This window comes from Penaeus monodon, chromosome 6 (genome assembly GCF_015228065.2).
Source record: "Penaeus monodon isolate SGIC_2016 chromosome 6, NSTDA_Pmon_1, whole genome shotgun sequence".
In the NCBI taxonomy this organism is placed as follows: domain Eukaryota; kingdom Metazoa; phylum Arthropoda; class Malacostraca; order Decapoda; family Penaeidae; genus Penaeus; species Penaeus monodon.
In genome coordinates this window covers 57,150,170-57,172,669 of record NC_051391.1, presented here as the reverse complement: position 1 = coordinate 57,172,669, position 22,500 = coordinate 57,150,170, and the positions used below count along the sequence as shown (strand labels likewise).

At 42.9% G+C, this 22,500-nt stretch overlaps 1 protein-coding gene across 2 annotated transcripts in view; it reads right to left on the bottom strand.

The window, feature by feature from the left end:
* LOC119574697 overlaps positions 1–22,500 on the bottom strand; it is a 39,438-nt gene that overhangs the window by 16,362 nt on the left and 576 nt on the right. The window lies entirely within an intron of this gene.

The window sequence follows — 22,500 nt, the reverse complement described above, 5'->3', positions numbered from 1 at the left end:
ATTATATATATATCTATATAATATATATAATATATATATATATATGTACACACACAAAGGTAGGCTATTTAACGAGTTCCTTGTGTGCGTCAGGATAAACACACTCTGCTGTATATTCCTCCCATTAATTTCCATTTTCCCTTCAACGGCGTGCGTGGTCGGCGGGGGGGGGGGGGGTTACTAAGGAGGCCATCGTGATGAAGAAGGGAAATCACAGAGCTCCCCCTCCCTCCTTCGTCCCCCTACCCCCTTATCTCCCCCTTCCCCCTCCTTCCTCCCAAAATAAGGAGCTGCGTTCCCCTCCCCCCCTCCCCTCCTCCCCCTTCCCACGTTGCTTGGGGAGCGTAGCAAGAGGGAAGGCTAGGGGGAGGGAGGGGGGAGGAGGGGATGGAGTCCCCCTCTCCCCCTCCCCCTCCTTCCATCAAGGCCGGGGAAGATAATGGCCCGGGTGCCGCCCCGCCCCTAGCACGGGCGGCACCCGGGCGGAGTGGCACCTGCGTTTTAATTGCCGCCGCCGCAAAGACGCGCCATAACTCCTGCTTAATTCCCCAGGACGATCGAGGCCGCTGTCCTGATGACACACTTTCTGTCCCTACATTTCGTGATTTTATTGTTCTTTCTTTTTTTTTTCGTATAATCTGGGTTATTGTAATTAAATTATGCTTTTTTTTCATACATTCTAGGCTACTGTGATTACATAAAGTAAATCTGTTTAACGAATAAATGTATGAATGATACATCCAACTAAATATCACATTATAATTGTGGATAAATGATAATGATTAATTAATGTTGATAAGCATTAGTAGCATAAGGTAATAAATTTATCCAAAAAATGTAATTCAGGATATAATATATAGTTATTTGATTCTTATGCGTTTAACATCGCTTGCATGGTATCATATTTGGTATTTGAGAAAAGAAATGTACAATGTAATAAAAGCCTTTGTTGCTGACGGATGTTGCTGATATTCATAGATAATTTTGGCGGGTCAACGGCGTGCATGCGACCCTTGCCACGACAAGAGCAACAATTCTTTCTCCTTTGATAAAAGACAGAACCCCGTTGATTTGGATTAAATTGCGTTAACGATCAAAATGGCATGACAGTACTATCTAGGGTTATGCCCATACGAACAAAAGCAAAACTTCGAGAATCCGAGTCGGCAAGGCGGGCAGCGTGTGAACGGCTGTTGACAAGCGAGCGTCGGGATGCGCAACGTCAGGCAATGGCGGCGCTTGTTGGACAATACAACCTGGTAGCCATCACACTTGGAGCTCTGTCAATGCGCTTCTGTCAGCCCCGAAGAGTCAGGATACCTGCTGACGTTTCCTTCTTTCCTCTTCCTCTGCTGACGCCCTTGCAACTAGATCAGGCTTATCCTTTGTTTTCATTTCCTTCCCTTTTATCCTTACTTTCTTTTATTAACCTTTTTCTTACGTTTTTTTTAAGTCATTAATCTCATCTCGTTTTGACTCCAGGCGTTCTCTTTTTTTGTGCGTTATAAGCCTATAAAATTTCCCATAGGCCTGTTACCCTTAAAAATCTATGAGGACTTTCTACGAGCAAACCATTAACATTCCGTAAGCAATAAAATTCCATGAAAACGCGTTTGTGTGTAACGTTCTATAGAATATCCTAGCAATTCATATATCTGTCTATTTATATGCTTATATGCCTGTCATTCAATCTTTCTCTCTCTTTCTCGTTCCTTCTCTCACTCTCTCCCTCTGTATGTATATATATATATATATATATATATATATATATATATATATATTTTATATATATATATATATATATATATATATATTATATATATATGTATATATATATATATATATATATATATATAATATATATATATATATATATATATATATATATATATATACTATAAACATACAACAATCACACAACACACACATATCACACACACCACACAACACACACAACACACACACAACACACACACACACACACACACACTAAAACACAAACAACAAAACATAGACTGCAATTAGATATAGATAGATAGTAGATATATATATATATATATATATATATATATATATATATATATATATATATATATATATAATATATAATATAATATATATATATATATATATATATTATATATATATATATATATATATATATATATATATATAAATATATATATATATATATGTAGACACACACACACACACACACACACACATATTTATATGCATACATACGCACGCAACACATTCAGAATTCGTCCCTGACGGCGAACTTCGGAGCCTTTCTTGCCCGGAGCAAAAGTGATAGCATTAGCATCAGCGTCTTTGATATTTCAGCGCCATTAATAACGGGCGAAGCGATCGAGCAGTGTGACGTTTTTTTATCTCATGTTTCAGTTTTAGAAAAGACAGCAGGGGAGGAGGAGGAGGAAGAAGAAGGGCTGATGATGGTAGGAAAAAAATGACTTTATTCGAATTGGTGTCACTCTTTTAGCCTGGGCGAGTGACGTCACACAGACACAAAAGAGGGGCTACAGACCTATCTGAAATGAGGTCTATTTTCGTCAAGGAAAATATCGGATTTCCCGCTATAAATAGGCTTTTAATGTTGCTCCTAAATTCCCTGTGAAGTTCCGGTACCTGCGTGGTATTAATATTACCCCCCCTACCCCCATTTTTGGTGCGTATCCCCTCCTCGTTGTCGGCACCTCCCCCCTCCCCCCCACGCCTCCTTTACCTTGTTAAAATAATACGATTGCCCCCCCCCTCCCCCTCCCCCTTAATCGCCACAGCTTTTTCGCCGGGGGAGGAGGGGGGGGGGAGAAGGGGGAACAAGGGAGAGGAGGATGACAAAGAAAGCGGGAGAGAGGGAGAGGGATAGGAAGGAGAAAGGAGAGAGAGAGAGAGAGAGAGAGAGAGAGAGAGAGAGAGAGAGAGAGAGAGAGAGAGAGAGAGAAGAGAGAGACAGAGACAGAGAGAGACAGAGAGAGAGAGAGAGAGAGAGAAAGAGGGGGAGACAGACAAAAAGAGACAGTGACAGGCAAAGAGAGAGAGAGAGGGAGAGAGAGAGAAGAAAACAAAAAAGAAAGAAAGAGAGGAAGAGGAAAGGAAGCGAGAGTTGCCACCGTAGGAGTGGAGAGGAGGCGAGGCGAGGGGAGGATAGGGGAAGCGAGGGGAGGAGAGGGGAGACGAGGGGAGGAGAGGGGAGGTGAGGGGAGGATAGGGGAGGCGAGGGGAGGGCGAAGGGCAAAGGAGTTAGCACAGGGAGGTTGTAAGAACTTTAACTCTAACGGCAGTAATGACCATTAATTGGAAAAGGGGAAGACTCTTTCCCCTCGACTTGTCTCTCGCTCTCCTTTTAAACCCCTGGAATAAAGCTGCTGTTTTTGTCCCTTTTTTGTTATTTTTGTTTGTTTGTTTGACCTTAATTGGATAAAGAATTCGGTGTTTGAGGTACTTTTTCTTTTTCTTAGCTTTTTCTTAGTTCGGGAGAGAAGGAAAGAATGACACCGAAAGGTGGGAAGGGAAAGACGGGGGAATAAGACGATAAAGAAGAGGAAGAAAAATCAGAGAAGAGAGAAGGAGAAATGAGAAGGCAAGCAGAAGGGAAGTAAAGAAGGTAAGTAAAGGAAACACAGTCAAGGAAGCAGAGAGGAAAAAAAACGCAACAAACAGTTCAACGAAGAATAAAGGAAAAAGATATAGAAGAAGAGAGAAAAAGATAAACGAATGGGGAGTAATAATAATTTAAAAAACGAGAAGAAAATAAAGAAAAGGAGAAGAAAAGGGAAAAAGAGGAGGAGAAGGAAAAGAACAGAGGAGAGGTAACAGGCAGGAGAGGACGCGAAAAAATGCTGTGTGTTCTGTTACTACGTTCAGGACAGACCCATTCAAGGCTTGCGTCGTCGGTTCGAATCCTCCTTCCGGGTTGGAGAGGCCTGTGTGTGTGTGTGTGTGTGTACGTGTGCATGCGTCTGTGTGTGTGTGTGTGTGTGTGTGTGTGTGTGTGTGTGTGTGTGTGTGTGTGTGTGTGTGTGTGTGTGTGTGTGTGTGTGTGTGTGTGTGTGTGTGTTGTGTGTGTGTGTGTGTGTATGTGTGTGGTGTGTTGTGTGTGTGTGTGTGTTGTAGGGATGAATTAAAAAGTCCCCATAAAAACATTTAACAAGGAAACAAGGAACTAGTATGTGATTAATCATCAAACTATCTTAAAGGACCGACCATTTAATACAGCTGAAATGCAACATAAGCCTCGAAAAACGTCAAACATCAACGTAGCACTATTGACGATGACCCTTCCTTCACTGAGAGGTCAAGTTCCGTACTATTTGCCTGACCTCTATGACCTTTGACCCACAAGTTATGCGCGTCCGATTTCTTTCCCACGAAACAAGATGTAACTGCGCATCTGTATGCGAGTGTGTGCGTGCGTGTGTGCGTGCTTGTGTGTGTGCGTGCGTGTGTGCGTGCTTGTGTGTGTGCGTGCGTGTGTGTGTGTGTGTGTGTGTGTGTGTGTGTGTGTGTGTGTGTGTGTGTGTGTGTGTGTGTGAGTGTGCATGGGTGTGGGTGTTTGGGTGTGCGACTGCGTATAGTACAAGCGTAGTACAGGCGCTGTTCATTCTTGTAAGTAAAGATGTTCTTAAATACGGTATCCATGCTTCTGTAAACAGGTGTTCGAGGTTCAGGCGATCTGAGCTGAAGGTTCAGAAGTTCGCTGTGAGATGCAAAGGGGAAAGTTCCTGACGAACTCACGGTATTCGAGAGAGGGGCGAGTGAAGGAAGAGTGAGGAAAGAGTGAGATAGGAATGAGGGACGAATGAGAACGAGTGAGAGCTAATGAGAGCGAGAGAAGGACGAATGAGGGACAAATGAGGGACGAGTGAAGAGCGAGTGAAAGCGAATAAGGAACGAGCGAGGGGCCATGCTGAGGATTCAAATACTGTCTAAATGTCAGAAGAGGGTCAGATCGCGCTGCTCGAGACGTTAATGAACGCAAAGACTCCGGGGTCCTCTCCCCTCTTCCCTGCCCCCCCCCCCTTCTTCACCTCTCGTCCTTCCTCTCCTTTCCTCTCGCCCCTTCAAGGACAGACTTTTCCCCTCCCTCTCCATCCCCCTCCCCTCATTCCACCCCCACCCCCCCCACGTCGACGACCTCGACCGACTCGACATGTGATGCCGACACTCGACCCTCAAGGACGAGCCTGAAGTCAATAACACCATTCTTGCAAGGAATGCGTGTGTGTGTTTGTATGTGTGTGAAAGGGGGAGGGGGGGGAGAAGGGAGGGGAAACAGAAGAGGGAAGCAGGAGATGGGGAAAGGAAGAAAAGGGAGGGAGAGAGGGAGAGAGGAGGGGAGAGAGAGAGAGAGAGAGAGAGAGAGAGAGAGAGAGATAGTAGGTAGACAAGAATAGATTATATATAATTAAATATATATATATATATATATATATAAAAATATATTATATATCTTTTATATATATATATATATATATATATATATATATATATATATATATATATATATATATATATATATATATATGATAAGACAGGGCGTATTAAAAAAGAAGGTAGGCAAGAGAAAAGAAATGAAAGAAATGTAAAGCAAGCGAAAAAAAGAAAGAGGAAAAGGACGAGAGAAAAAAAATAAAGTAAAACTAGTAGTCACTCGAGAACGATGTCCATTTCTCTTCGCTCGCTTTATTATCAGCCGTCGCCGTGATAATCAGGCGTCGCGCCACTTCTGCTGATGGCCCGGATGCGTCGTCGCGAAACGACCCTCGCTTCGTTTTGGAAAATCTCGGAAGCCTTAACCAGTGCTAGTACTACTGACATTATGCTACTTTACTACTACTATTACTATATTGTTATATTATAGTACTGCTACATCTATTACTGACACTACTACTATTAACAATACTACTACTACTTCCACTACTACTACTACTACTTCTGCTACTGCTATTACTACAGCTAATATTATTATTGATAATAATAATGAGTTATGCAGTGAGTTACGTGATTTTAAACAACCTAAATTTGTATTAGTTACCCAAAGCCATAATAATCTATTGTCATCTATTTTACGGATAACTGTGTTTTTATGAAATACATGAGCAATAATACTAAAATATTAGTACACGACCCGTGAGAATTATTTCGTGTAATTCAGTGTTATAGTTACTTTCCACGGGAATGGGAGGAATGTGATAACGATGATGATAAGGAAGAAGTAAGAAGAGGAGGAGAGAAGAAAGATTAAGAAAAAATGAAAAGCAGAATAATATGCAAGAACGAGAATAAAAAGGAAGGTATAAGTTGATGATGACAGAGGTAAAGACGGTAAAAAGAGTAGGGAGAACGAGAAGGGAAATAAAAAAAGAAAAAAACAAGATGAAAAAAAAGAAAAAGAAAAGAAAAAACGGATTCCAAAATACACTAGACCCACCCCGTACCCCCTTCCTCCTCCCACCTGCACACCCCAACACTCCCTTCCCCTCCCCCTCCCACCCCTGCCCCCACCCCGAGAGCGACCCCCTCCCCAGGCAGAGGTCGAGGGTCGGGCGGCGCCGCTGAAGAGAGCGAGTCCGCCTCCGCCGCACAAAGGAACCGGCCAAGCGGCTTCTCCTCCGCCGGGAATGAATGCCGAAGACAGAGGAGCCGCGGCCGCCCTCCGCTCGCTCTCCCGGGACGAAATTGACGACTTCCAACGCGCTGGACGACATTCGCGGCCGAAGCGACGGGGCTGATGAGACACTTGAAGGGGGAAGGAAGGGGAGGGGGAAAGGGGAAGGGGGAAGGGGGTGGAGGATGGGAGAAGGGGGAAGAAAGAAGGGCCGATGAGACACTTGAAGGGGGAAAGGGAAGGAGGAAGGGGAGCTTGAAGGGGGATGGGGGGCGGGGGGAAGGAGAGAAGTGGGAAGGAGGTGTCTCGTCAGCTCCTGATGAGACACTTGAGCGGGAGGGGGAAAGGGGGGAGAGAGGAAGGGAGGAAAGGGGGGGAGGGAGAAGGGGAAGGTGGGAAGAGGAGGAAGAGGGAAGGGGGCGGGGGGAAGGGGGGAGGCGTGTGAAAGAGATAAAAAGAAACTTATCGAATAAACTCAAAGATGGTGGAAGGATGGGAGGGCAAGAAGGAAAGAGAGAGAGAGAGAGAGAGTAAAAGGAAAGAAAGAGAAGATAGATAGATGGATAGACATAGAGGTAGATAGATAGAGAGATTGATATATATAGGTGTAGATAGATAGAGAGATTGATAGATATACATAGAGATAAATAGATATAGTATAAGTGTATACATGAAGACGGAGATCGAGGTCATATCGAGACGTACAAGCAATAGATATATCAAACTGAAATACACAATAAGGACACGATCATAAGGGAACGAAAAGTCAAAGAAAGTAAAAAAAGAAAAGGGGAAAAGGATAAACAAGGAGAACGAAGAAACAAAGACCACGAATAAATGGAAAGCGAAAAGGAAAAAGATATTATGCAACTGTCAGTGTCTGGCAGTAATAGCAGTGGCGATGAACATACAGTAATTCACGTAACGTGTAATCAGTCTTGAAATAATTAGTCTAAAATGTTATAACAATAACAATGATAATAATAATAATAATAATAATAATGATGATAATAATAATAATGATAATAATAATAATAATAATGATAATTAAAAAATAATAATAATAATAACAATAATAATGATAATGATAATAATGATAATAATAATAATAATAATAATATTAATATTAATATTAATAATAACAATAACAATAATCATAGTAATAATAATGAGAATAATAATTTCCCCTCAAGTTTCATGGGGCTAATCCCAGAGTAAGTTGAAAATTGGCGTGTGTTGACCATAGACTTTTTCGCCCAACGTAGTATTTTTAGCCTTTTGGAAAACTAGACCGAGGAATGGAAGAGGCCTCCCATTATCTTTAATTAAGCCATAAACTTGTTAAATATCGAGTTATAGGAATGCGGAGAAACTAATTGAGGGTGAGGATAATGATGATAACAGTGATAAAAATAGTAATTACAATGATAACGATAGCGACGACTGTTATAGATATAATGATTTTGTGAGGATAATGATGACGATGATAACACTTATTATTTGATAAGAATAATAGAGTGATAATAATGATTCATAATGATAATAATAATGATAATAAAAAAAATAATAATGATAACAATGATAATAATAATAATAATAATAATGATAATAATGATAATGATACTGCTACTACTACTACTACTACTACTACTACTACTATAATAATAATAATAATAATAATAATAATAATACCATTAATAATAATAACCATAATGATAATGATAACAAAAAGGTAATCAAAGCACAAAACAGCCGAAAGGAGAAACAAATACACCAAAGAAGGTTTAAAGTAATAAAGAACGAGAGAAAAAAAAGCCGCACAAATAAAGGAAAACCAAAGCTGAAGAATACGTGGAATGCCTCCCCCTCCCCCCCCCCCCCGCCACCCACACACCCAAGGACAAGAATACCCCGCTTTGTTCGCAAGCAGCGGTGCAAGGTCGGAATGCAATATTTCCACAAAAAAAGAAAGGCAGGAAGAAAAAGTACAAGCACATGGAGGGCATGTAGTCCGTCCACATAGGGGATATGTAGCATCTCCGTCGCAATATGTGGTATTTCTGCCTCTCGTAATATTTAGTATGCAGTCCGTCTACACAGAACGTATATGGTATATTCGTCGGGATATGTTGGCATTTCTCACATTGAATGCGTGCGATATTTCACGGGAGAAAAGAAGAAAACAAAACAGGTAATGAATCTATCAGCAAATAACAGAAGCATGAAGGAAAAGGAGAGGGGGGGTTAAAGAAAGGAAGAGGGGGAACGAACGATATCAAGCGGAATTCTGCGAGAACTTGCGAGAGCAAGCGATATCAGGCGAGACCCTGCGAGAAGAAACGAGATCGAGCGCGAACTTACGAGAACACACAGAATCAAGCGAGATCAAGCGAGAAGGAGATCGCGCGCCCTTGCCAGACGCCAAAGGAATAGCGACGTCCGCACGCAGACCACTTGACATCGAGAACATTCGCGAGATGTCATCAAGAACAAGTGGAAATCGCTTGATGAATTGCACCACAGGGTTTCATCATGTTGCATTGCGATATTGATGTTTGCAAGTATCTCGACTGCGTTTATCATTATTGCTAAATCACTGTTGCAAGGCGCCTGCCAAAGACGGCTCAAGTTACAAATGGAATATCTTGAGGAACTGTCTTAAATCGATTAAAGTCAGTGGGTTATTACCGTCAAAGTGAAATGAATGTTTCAGTAGATTTTTTTAAATGAAGGAATTCCAGTGATTTCTTTTATTTTTCTGAATATTTCCAACTGTTTTTTTTTTTATCGTAATAAATAAAGTAATGTTCAGACCACTCTATTTAATTAGAAATGATATTGAGTAATAGCCACGTGGCTCGCTTTTTTTTATCACTCTGTTATACTTTCTACTTTATATAAAAACTTTCCTTTATTTTTATACTTATTACCCCTCCGTCACAACACATTTCATAACTTTACCCTGGATATCTTTTCAATTATTTACACTGCAATATCTTTATAAATTCTTTCGAAACATTCTGACTTCGTGACACCTTAAATTATCAATCCATTGGTTGTATTTCCATCAATATTATTATTATTGTTATTATTATTATTATTATTATTATTATTATTATTATTATTATTATTATTATTATCATTATTATTATCATTATTATTATCATTATTATTATTATTATTGTTATTATTATTATTATCATTATTATTATTATTATTATTATTATCATTATTATTATTATTACTATTATTATTATTATTATTATTATACTTCTACTTTTCGCTTCCTTTTTTTTTTTAAACCCGAGGTCCAAACCCTTGACATTAAGCGGCCAATCCTAGTCTCGCAAGCACGACAAATGATGGATTTAAAAGAAAATACAAATATATAAAAGGAATAAATAAAAGTCAAATCGGAGCTTATTATCATACAGGAGTTAGAAAAAAAAAAAAAACGATAGAAAATAAAAATTATAGTAGATAAATAAAAAAAAAAAAATATATATATATATATAAAAAGAAACGGAATCTACCTTTCTTGTGAGCAGTGACTAAGATTAGCTTGTCAATTGGCCCTGAATTGTTTAAAAGCTGAGCCCGAAATACCTCCGGGATATTTTGGACGAGCAGTTCAGAATTCGCGAACGATAACAAGAAAACACGAAGGAGAGAAAGGGAACTGTTAAACAACAAGAGAGGAAGGGAGGTGGAGAGAAAGAGATAGAGGAGGGGGATAAGAGAGAGAAAGGGGGAAGGGAGAGAGGGAGAGAGGAAGGGAGGGAAGGAGAGAGGGAAAGAAGGAGGGATAGAGGGACCAAGAGAGAAAGAGATAGCGAGAGAGAGAGAGAGAGAGAGAGAGAGGAGAGAGAGAGAAAATACAATAAGAGAAAGAGAGAGAAAAATACAGAGAGAAAGAGAGAAAGAGAGCGGACGGAACGAGCTGTAGCAGAGGTCGCGCCGCCGATGTGCGCCTGACCGACTTACCTGGCGCAGGTGTACAAAACAAAAGAAGATCGAAAGTGACCGCCCCCATTCCAGACGCTGTCATATGCCAGTCTATCTTTTTTCTTTCTTCCTTTTTTCTTCATTTTTTCCTTTTTTCTCTCTTTTTTTATTTCAGTTTATAATCGGGAAAATATCTTGCGTCCGTATCCCCTGAGCGGCATCGAACGCCCTCCCTCCGGCGCAGCTTTGATCGCCAGTGAAAGCCAGACGAGACGCCAGCGACAGATTCCTCGGCTGACAGGCGGAGAGCGAGAGCGAGAGCGAGAGAGAGAGAGGAGAGGAGGGGGGAGGAGAGAGAGAGGGAGGAGGGAGGGAGAGAGAGAGAGACAGAGACAGAGAGAGAGAGAGAGAGAGAGAGAGAGAGAGAGAGAGAGAGAGAGAGAGAGAGAGAGAGAGAGAGAGAGAGAGAAGAGAGAGGCAGAAACAGAGACAGAGACATAGATTAAAACAAAGAGAAAGAAAAATAGCACAACAACCGATCAATAAAAGGCGAGAATGGAAGGGAAAAATGGAAGGATTGACAACAGAAAAAGAAATGGGAAGCAGAAGGAAAATCAAAACAAAGGAGAAACCGGTAATATTTTAGCGACCTTAAGAATATTTTGTAATAAAGGTTAATGGCTTATCATTAACCTTTCAATAACCAAAACGACGGGACACTTCCCTTTTGTCTTTCTTCCCTCTCTCTCTTCTTTTTCTTCTAATTCCCTTTTTCGTTTTTATGTTACCCCCTTTTTTCTCATCTTTATTTTTTAATTAATTATCTTTTTTTTTTTTTTGCCAATTTACTTCTCTTCCTTTTTCACTCTTATCTTTCCCTGTGATATGTTCCGCAGATAAAAAAAAAACATAGCTTACTATTTTTTTTTTTTAGTATCAGTTATATTATTAAAATCACCTGCGTATTTTCGTTCCATAATAACTCTTCCTTCTGTTGAGATGATTACGTAATATAATTTCATATCATACAGATAAGACCGCTTGCATCTTATTTGCATTAACTTTTTGACCCTGGTTTTTAACATGTACGTGAATACAAAATGGACTTATGAATATTGATATGCCAATAAGCAGAAGTTCAAGAACAGTTTTGAGGAGGATGAACAGAACAAGAAACAATATAGCTTCTCGAACAATGGGGAGCTTGGCAAAGAACGCGTGCCTTTGCTCTCGCTTTCCTCTGCCGTATACGGGTCATTATGTTAAGTGATCAATGATACGGTCGTTCTTTGTGTTTTGGGATAATACATACGGACAAATGTGTGTGTGTGTGTATGTGTCTATATATATATATATATATATATATATATATATATATATATATATATATATATATATATATATATATATATATATATATAATATATATATAGATATATATATAATATATATATATGTATATGATATATATATATATATATATTTATATATTATAATATATATATATATATATATGTGTGTGTGTGTGTGTGTGTGTGTGTGTGTGTGTGTGTATGTGTGTGTGTGTGTGTGTGTGTTTATACATATACATACATCGCTTTCTCTCTATCTCTCACTCTTTCGTTCGCTCTCACTCCCTCCCACACCCATAGAACCACAAACACAATGCAGAACGGTGCAGAACGGATGACACCCCTTCGAGCTCCGTACCAGCTGACAACCCCGCGCTTTGTTGTGCTGACGAAACGCTGACGCCGAGATAAATTTAGCCAACGGCCATCCCTCGTCTCCCCCTTGCTGCCCCCCCCCTTAACCTCCCCATTGCCCATTGCCCATTCACTCAAGGGAAATGGGAGTCCCCCCCCCCGCATACCCATGCCCAAGCCATCTTGCTTTGGCATCGCCCGTCGCGCCGTCAGCAAATATGTCAGCTCGCCCTGCTACATCGCACGCTGACTCAGACCCATTGTAGTGACTACTGGCCTTTCCCTCTCGCTGTCTGTTTGTCTCTTTGTGCCTTTCTCTTCATTTATCCAGCTCTCTCTCTCCCTCCCCCCACTCTCTCTCTCTCTCTCTCTCTCTCTCTCTCTCTCTCTCTCTCTCTCTCTCTCTCTCTCTCTCTCTCTCTCTCTCTCTCTCTCTCTCTCTCTCTCTCTTTCTATCAATCTATCTATCTATCTATCTATCTATCTATCTGTCTATCTATCTGCCTATCTATCTATCTATTTATCTATCTGTCTATCTATCTATCTATCTATCTATCTATCTATCTATCTATCTATCTATCTATCTATCTATCTGCCTCGATATATGCATATCAGCCTTCTATCAATCTGTCTCTCATTTGACGTCACATTTTCAACCCCTTTTCATAATCACCTTTTTTCAGGTCTTTTCTGCACTCTATAATTGCAAAACTCTGCTCTTATTGCGAACCGATCTGTCTGACTATTTCACACCCGACGGAAAATTGCAGCTTGCATGCAAATGACCTGCAATGACCTAGGTGACATAAGTGACCCAAACTCCCGGATGGACGCGAGGCAGCGAGTGTGCAGCTTGACCTTTTAAAAACAAGGAGAAAATGACCCAGTCTGACCTTCGAGGCGGTGTCGTTTGTGGGTTGTTTGTGTCACTGTTTCGCTTTCCTTTTTCCTCTTCGCTTTCCTCTGTCACTCGCTTTCTTCAACTCTGTCTCCTCTTCTTTCTTTATTCTCCTATGCTTCTCCATCCTCCTTTTATTATTCTTTTTCTTTTTGCTCCTCTTTCTCCTCCAATTCACCCTTTTAATTTTCATCATCCTCCTTCCTCTCTTCTTCCTCCTCCTCTTTCTCCTCTTCCTCCTCTTCTTCCTCCTCCTCCTCCTCCTCCTCCTCCTCTTCTTCCTCTTCTTCTTCCTCCTCCTCCTCCTCCTCCTCCTCCTCCTCCTCCTCTTCTTCCTCTTCCTCCTCCTCCTCCTCCTCTTTCTCCCCCTCCCCCTTCTCCTCTTTCATTCTTTCTTTTCCCAAATTTCGCATTTGTCCATCGCATTCATATTTATCCTTCATTCTCATTCTACTGCTCTGTATTTTCCCAAGATCAAAAGCTCTCATTACAAAGGGATCGCCAGAATTCGCGCGCATTTACATGTCTCTTCCCTTCACCTTCACCTTCATCCATTCATTCATCCATCTATCCATTCATCCATTCATCGAATCCACCCCATTCATCGTTGCATAATTTCACTTTGCAATCTCAATTCATCATCAGCGTCTTATTCTTAGGACCGAGTGACCTTTCGACCGAAGTCACGTGACCCGAACGAGGACCGACGAAAGATGCATGAGGAGAGAGAGGGAGAGGGAGAGAGAGGGAGAGAGAGAGAGAGAGAGAGAGGAGAGAGAGAGAGAGAGAGAGAGAGAGAGAGAGAGAGAGAGAGAGAGAGAGAGAGAGAGAGGCAGAGAGACAGAGACAATGACAGAAACAGAGACAAAGACAGAGAAACGGAGAAAGACAGACAGACGGCGCAGCACCAGCCAGAGAGACAGAAGACAGAGAGAGAGAGACGACGGAGCCAGAAATAGAATCGTCTCCCCTTCCCTGCAACGCCGCGCGACCCCCTCAGTCTATCGGACGAGTCGACGCGCAGGTAAGTCAGGTGTCAGCAGCTCGAGGTCAGCACGAGGCAGGGAATCGTGCCCCCCAAGCGCATTTCATCTCGGGTCACCTTGGACGGGCAGCGGAGGTCAGCACCAGAAGGGCCAACGGAACTCGATTCTACTAAGAAACAAAGGAGGTTGGGAGGAATGCGAGGGAGGGGGAGAGGGAGGGGGAGGGGGATAAGGAGGGGAAGGGGATAGGGAGGGAGAGGGGGAAAGGGGAAGATGAGAGTGAAAGAGAGAGAGAGAGAGAGAGAGAGAGAGAGAGAGAAGAGAGGGCAGAGAGAGAGAGAGAGAGAGATAGAGGAGAGACGAGACGGAGAGAAGAGAGAGGAGAGAGAGAGAGAGAGAGAGATGAGAGATGAGAGAGAGAGCGAGTGAGAGAGAGAGAGGAGGAGAGGGAGAGGAGAGGGAGAGCAGAGGGAGAGAGAGAGAGAGAGAGAGAGAGAGAGAGAGAGAAGAGGGAGAGAGAGGGAGAGAGAGAGAGCGCGTCTTCCTCCACCTTTTCCTCCTCACTAAGCGTCCCAACTGGGCGTTCGGGTGAAATGCATCCCTTTATGAGTGATAATCACGAAGGTTCTTCATCATGAATAATTACTCATTACTCATCGTAATCTCGCTTCTTTCATCCCCTCATTTCGTCGTCATTCTGTCCGTCTCTCCCTTGCTTCTTCCTCTCCTTCAGTCATTTCTTGCTCGCTTTCTATCTTCTGTTATCCCTGCCTTTCTTCCTCCCAATCCCGCACTTTCTTCCTTCTCTCCTCCTGTCCCTCCTTCCCTCCTTCCATCCCTACATTTCTTCAGTCCTTCCCTCCTTCCCTCCCTTCTTCCCCCTCCTTCTCTCCCACCCTCCTTCCCTCCTTCCATCCCTCCGTCTTCCCCACACTCCCTCTTTCCCTCCCTCCTTCCCTCCCTCCCTCCCTCCCTCCCTCCCTCCCTTTTCGCACTCGTTCTTTTCCGGCCTGAACAGATTTTCAATTACCCTCCGGAGCCATAAATATAAAAGCAACAGTTACAACGGCCGGCGCCTCTTATCACGAATCAGAAGGTCGCTGGGGGGGGGGGGGTGTGCAGTCTTTCTCTCCCATTCTGTCTCTGACTCCTTCTATCTCTTTCTCTCTGTAATTATTTCCTTCTATCTCGTTCTCTCTCTCGCTCTCTCTCTCTCTCTCGCTCTCTCTCTCTCTCTCTCTCTCTCCTCTCTCTCTCTCTCTCTCTCTCTCTCTCCCTCTCTCTCTCTCTCCCTCTCTCCCTCTACCCCTCCCTGCCCCTCCCTGGAGACCTCCCCCGGAAGGCCATTTCAGCCGCTCCCTCCGAGGGCGAAAGTCGGCCACGAAACTCCCCAATAATTCGGCTTCGTTTGACATGCAAAACCTCCGCCTTGGGTCGCTTGTCCCGGAGATCATCGTAATGCGCTTCTCCCCGCCCGCAGTGCCCTCCCCGCCCACTGCTCTCCGTCCCGCCTCCTCCGCTTCTTTCCAGCGTCCCTCGCCCTCTTCCCTTTATCCCTTTCTCTCTCTCTCTTCCTTTTTCCCTTCCTCTCTCTCCTCTTTCTTCACTTCCTCTCCCCCTTTCTTCTTTCCTTCCTCTCTCTTTTCTTTCTTCACTTCCTCTCCCTCTTGCTTCGCTTCTCTCATTTTTCCTTCCTCTCTTCTCCTTATCTCTCTCCCTCTTTCCTTTCCCTTCCCTTCTCTCTACTTCCTTTATCCCTTCCCTTCCTTCCTCCTTCTCTTCCTCCTCCTCCTCCCCCCATCCCCGCTTCCTTCCTCTCTTCTTTCCCCTAACTTTCCCTCTTCCTCTTTCCTCTCCCTTCCCTCTCCCCCATTCGTCTTCTTTCCTCTCCCCCTTTCCTCGCACCCTCCCTCCTTCCCCCTTCTCCTTCTCCTCCTCCAAGTATCATCAAGACGCCAACAGTCATCCCGATGACACTGTACACCACAATCCACAAAGGCGTGTGTCGCGCGGTTAGCTAGAGCATTTTAAAATTACAATTTCGTATGCGGTGATATCTGGTAATTCCTCCGCCATGGTGGTTTATGAATACATGAATTAATTACTTGACCTTTTTTTTTTCTTTCTTTCTTTTTTCTTTGTTTTCTCTTTGTTTTTCTTTTTTTCTTTTTTTTCTTAGTTTTTCTTTTTCTTTTCTTTTCTTTTCTTTTCTTTTTCTTCTTACGATTAAGCGAAAAGAGAGAAAAAGAGAAAGAGAGTTGGGAGAGAATGAAAGGTAGATAGACAGAGAGCGAAAGAGAGAGAGAGAGAGAGAGAGAGAGAGAGAGAAAAAGAGGGATGGAGATGACCCCGCGAGAGAGAGAGAGAGAGAGAGAGAGAGAGAGAGAGAGAGAGAGAGAGAGAGAGATACAGGGACAAACAGAGACAGAGAAAGAGAAAACAAAGAGAAAGTGAGAGAGAGAGACAAACCCTCACCCACACTCCCCACTCTCTCCCCCTACCCCCCTCACCCCACAAGAACACCCCGGACCCGCGAACACCGCTACAGGGCAATTTGCCGTCACGCCCGAGCCTCGCCTTCGCCTCGAATCAAACCCTCGGCGCCCAGAACGAAACAGTCTGTAACGTAAACAAAGTCCCGGGACGCTTTCTGCGATACGAGGAAGGTTCCTTTGCCTGTGTTAATTACCGTGAACGTATAGAAGCTTCATTTCTCTCTCGCACAGCGTCCGGTTCCCTGTATATTAATTGATGTGTGTACAGCCCATTGGAGGAGGAGGAGGAGGAGGAGGAGGTGGAGGAAGAAGAGGAGGAGGAGGGAGAGGGAGAAGAAGAGGAGGAGGAGGAGGAGGAGGAGGAGGAGGAAAAGGAGAAGGAGGAGGAGGAAGAGGAGGAGGAGGAGAAGGAAGAAGAGAAGGGGAAAAAGAAGAGGAAGAGAAGTGTGGCAAAGAAGAAAGTGGAAGCACAAGAGTGGGAGAAGGAAGATGAGAATAAAATAATGATAATAAAAACCCAAATAAAAGGAATCAAGTAAAAATATCCCTATTAATCGGAAGTACTGACGGATAACCAAAATATGCTTGCCATGGCAGTTAAAAGTGGAATAATGACATTTATAACCTAAAATCACGAGGCCATTACACTATTTCGTGTCAAATCTGATTCCAAAAATGACGAAGGGTATTTTTGGTTTCATATAATGTCAGGGTAGAATAATTTTATTAGAGGTGCGTGAGTAAGGGCCTCGGGGGGCGTGGCGAGAGCATCAAAAAGACGGACAGAAGGGAGGAACTGGGAGGGAAATAAATGTACAACACACACACAAATATGTGTGTGTGTGTGTGTGTGTATGTATATATATATATATATATATATATATATATATATATTTTAAAAATTATATATATAATATATACAGAGAGAGAGAGAGAGAGAGAGAGGAGAGAGAGAGGGAAGAGAGAGAGAGAGAGAGAGAGAGAGAGAGAGAGAGAGAGAGAGAGCGAGGAGAGAGGGAGAGGGGAGAGAAGAGAGAGAGAGGGGAGAGAGAGAGGGGAGAAAAGGGGGAGAGAGAGAGAGAGAGAGAGGAGAGAGAGAGAGAGGAGAGAGGGGGAGGGAGAGAGAGAGAGAGAGAGAGAGAGAGATAAGGCGATGAAGGCGAATTCGTGGAATTAGACTGAACTAAAAAAAACAGAGATGGAAGATGAACTGCTGGAGAGGGGAAAGGGGAAAGGATAAGGGAATGGGGAGGCGAAAGGGAGGAGAGGGAAAAGGGGAGAGGAAGAAGGGGAAGGGGAAAGGGAAAGAATAAGGGAAATGGAAAAAAGAGAAATGGGAAGGAGAAGAGGGAAGAGGGAAGAGGGAAGAGGAGGAGGGGGAAGGGGATATATGGGAGGAGGGGGGGAGGCGGACGGGAAAAGGGGAAAGGGATAGGAAAAAAAAAAAAAGGAAGAATGGAGAGGAAGGGGAAAAAAGGAAAGCGAAGGGAAAGGAAAAGGGAAGGAGAGGAAGAGGAAAAGGAAAAAAGGAAAAAAGAGGAAAGGGAAAAAAAAGAAAAGATAGAATCGATAGAAAATAAAAAAAAAAAAAAAAAAAAAAAAAGAAAAGTAAAAAAGAGGAGGGGAGAGGATATCGGGGGGCTGGGAAAAATAAAAATGCAACAAACACAAAACAACAAAAATAAAATAAATTGCATTACCTTCCACAAGTTGAAAAAAAAAGAAAAAAAAAACACTCGAATTAAGTCATGCCAAAGGAATCGGACGAGGGGGAGGGAACTAGAGGTGTGGGTGGGCGGGGGGAGGGGGAGGAGGGGGAGGAGGGGGACTCTCAAGAAGGGAGGGGGAGGGGAAGGGAGGGTAGACAGACCAGGTCGAGGGGTCAGGGGAGTGTCCAGGGCGGGGAGGTCAGTTAAATTTATACAAATGCAATTTTCCCCGAACGATTTTTTGACCATAAAAGCGACGCTGACATTTTGCATGAGGAAAGCGAGTCACGCGTCCCAGGCAGGCGGCGACGAGGCTCCGAAACGCCGGCGTCAGCAGCCGCAGATTTGCCCTTTGGCGCTTCCTCACGCCCCTGACGCTCGCCTTTGCTGCTTCCTCATTTTGTTTTGTCGCTAGTTTTTCCGTTCCTTTTTTTTTTTGGGGGGGAGGGGGGTGGCTTTTTTTTGGCTTTTTTTCTGTTTGCTTTGTTTACTGTTTCTTTGTTTTAAGTATTATCCTGTTTGCCTCTGGCGGTTTGATCGTAATTTCTCTTTTTATTCATCTCTCTCTCTCTCCGTTTCTAATTATTCCTCTCTCATTCTCTTTCTCTCCTTTCTTTCGTTCATTATCTTTCTCTCAGCATTTCTCTCTCTCTCTCTCTCTCTCTCTCTCTCTCTCTCTCTCTCTCTCTCTCTGCCTCTAATAAAACAGTAATAGAGTACTGGTGAAATAACACTTTATTTACGGTGAAATAATTATATGCAAATGATGGAATATCAGTCCACAACATATCGATTACCGATGCCAAATAATTGATATAACAATAATCTCTTAATAAAAAAAAAGTAATCAACCGATTCCATTACAGACAAATATACAGAAAATAAGCCACTGCATTGCTGATTAGTTCATAAAGACAAGCCTTTCCTGCCACTGATGACACGCTCATTGCACACAAAGTCCCCGGTTGTTTGCCTGATCCTGGCCATCGCGTGAGGGGGACTTCCACGCTCTCTCAAAACAGCACTCCGCGAGACGCTCTCCCTCCCTCTCTCCCTCTCTCTTCCTTCGAACTCCTTCTCTCTCTCTGTCTCCCTGATCTCTAAATCCATCTCTCTCTCTCTCTCTCTCTCTCTCTCTCTCTCTCTCTCTCTCTCTCTCTCTCTCTCTCTCTCCTTCTCTTTCCCTCTGTCTCCCCTCTCCCTCTTTCTCCTCTCTCCCTCTTTCTCCCCTCTCCCTCTTTCTCCCCTCTTCCTCTCTCTCCCCTCTCCCTCCTTTTCCCTCGCTCTCCCGCTCCCTCATTGGAAATTACAATCACTTGCATAATGATTTACGCTTGAATCATCATAACCAAAGGTCGGGTTTCGTTCAGATGACAGACGACTCACTGTCTCATTTCTAGAAATAGACCGAGGCGTTCAGTCCTGTCTGTGGATGAGGTGGAGAGGAGGAGGTGGAGGAGGAGGTGGAGGAGGAGGTGGAGGAGGAGGTGGAGGAGGAGGTGGAGGAGGAGGTGGAAAGGGGTGAGGCGGAGGTAAGTGTTGGTGAAGGTGGAGGTGGAAGAGGGTGCAAAGGAAACGGTTCGAGGCGGAGGTTAAGGTGGAAGTGAAGAAGGAGATGGAGGAAGAGGCTAAGGAGAAGGGAAAGGTGGAGGCGCAGGTGAAGGAGGTGCCGGGGATACAGTTCGATGCGCAAGTGGAGGCGGAGGTGAATGCGAGGACGGAGGTTGAGGAGCAGACCTAAGGGCGTGGAGGAGGCGGAGGAGCAGCATGGCACGGGCGTTGCAAAGGAGGCAGCGGTGTGTGATTGTGAGGATGTCCATGTATTTCAGATTGTGATTGTTGGTAAGATTTCTTCAGTGTGTGCGTGCGTGACTGTGGGTGTCTGTGACTGTAGTGCGAGCATGTGCGATTGTGCGTAGGGGGATGTAGTTGTCTGGGAGTTTGTGATTCCGTGGGGCTGGCATGCGATTGCGTGTGTGTGCGTGGATAGTGTTGGAGTGTGGATATATTTGTGTGTGAGGAGGTGTGGCTGTGTACGTGATTACGTGTACGTGTGTGTATGACTGAGAGTGTATTTATGCATGGTTATTGACTATGTCCATGATCATGCATATACGTAACCATTTGGACATGCATTTACGAAGACGCGCATGTACCAGTAAACCCATATACACACAAAGGCAATCCAAATACCGCCATCAACCTGCCACTTCCTCTAAAAGCCAAACATTTCTGCCGGCTCTCTTCATACCCACTAACCCATTAGCAGGTCAGCAAACAGACAACGCACGCCAAACCAATCAAATAGGGCAGCCAATTACTTCCAACTTCTGCCCCCTCGCTTGCATCCCCTGTTGGCTAGGACCTGCAAGATTGCAGCGAAGGATCCGGGGTTCATATCTGTCTATCTCTCTCTATCTTTATATGTCTGTTGATTTGTTGGTTTGTTTTTCGTTTTAATTAGTGTCTCTCTTCATTTGTTTGTCGTTTTTTATGCGTTTGTTGTAAGTCCGTCACGCATTTTATTTTACAATGGAGAGATAAAGATAAAAAATGTTGAACGACCTCAGCTCTTTCTGATTAACATGAAAACATCATTAATAATACGTTTTATCCCTCTCTTTCTGCTGCTGGATTTTCCTCTCACATTCTCTCTATTAATTTCCAAGAAAAGTTTTGAAATATATTGAATGAAAAAAAAAAAAGTAAAAAGAAAAATATTTCGTTTAACATCAAGTAAAGTCATTAAAACCTTCAGTAAACAAAATAACAAGAGGCACCAACAGTTCCTAATATAAAACACGAACGAAGTTTTAACTGTTCATAATTCTTCGCTTGAAGTAAAGTGCGAAACGTGTGTACTGATGATCAATTCTTTCAATAATTTCCATGCATGGCTTTTCTCTTTATGTATCTTCTCTTCCTCTATCTCGTCTCTCCCTCGTCTCATTACTCTTCGTCTCTTCTCTCTCTCTCTCATTCTCTCTCTCCCTCCCTCACCTCCTCTCTCATCTCTTCTCATCTCTCTCTCCTCTCTCTCTCTCTCTCTCTCTTCTCTCATCTCTCTCTCTCTCTCTCTCTCTCCTCTCTCTCCCTCCCTCCTTCTCTCGCTCTCTCTCTCTCCCTCCCTCCCTCTCTCATTCTCTCTCTCTCTCTCTCTCTCTCTCTCTCTCTCCCTTCCTCCCTCCCTCTTTATCTATCTATCAATCTATCTGTCCAGCACCTAGCCTCCCTAGAACAGAATTCAACAACACAACGCCTTTCCATGTTAGATTTGCACTAGTTTATTAGCCTTCAAACCGGCTTTTCCCTTTTCGACTTCCTGTGCAAACGCATATTATTTCCTTCTTCCCTCTTGTCCGTCTCAGCTCCCGCTCTCTCTTCTCTCATTCGTCCTTTCCCTTCCTTCCTTCTCTCTCTCTCTTTTTTATCCCCCCTTCCCCTCTTCGCATCATGATTTGGACAATATTTTCAAACTATGAGATGAGTGAAATATGCGAGAGAAATTAGTTTTCTTGACAGCTGTTACTGTCATTAGTTACCTAATCATTAGTATCAACACCGCAAATAACATTAGCATCATCAACATTATCGTCATGATTAGCAGTTTATATCATTTTAATATTATCATTAGAGTTGTTATCTCCGCTGTCACTACGATTATCAATATAGCAATATAGCCTCTACTATCATAGCATTTCGAGATTAATACTACGGACCTAATGTAATTTTGTAACAATCGCGACACATCAGTGATAATTTACTTTGGTTATATTTATCATTATAATATATTTAGTATGATAATAATCAGTCATTACTACTGTTACTGTAACTACCAATTTTTCCTGACATTTTGTAGTTTTGAATATATGTACACAGAATAACAAAGAGAAAATCAAGAACACAGACCTAACAAAAGAAGAATAATTTTTTCTTTTCACTTTTTTTCGGAAGCCAGCCACGAATGCACAGCGGTCGGAAATCTATATAGTATAGATTAATATAGCATTCTATATCATTAGCGTTCAGTTTTCTAGAATATTTCAATCATGAATTTGTATTTTATGCAAGGCGGAATAACAGGTCGAAAGTGATTTTAACTGAAAACGATTTACTGACTAACATTACGA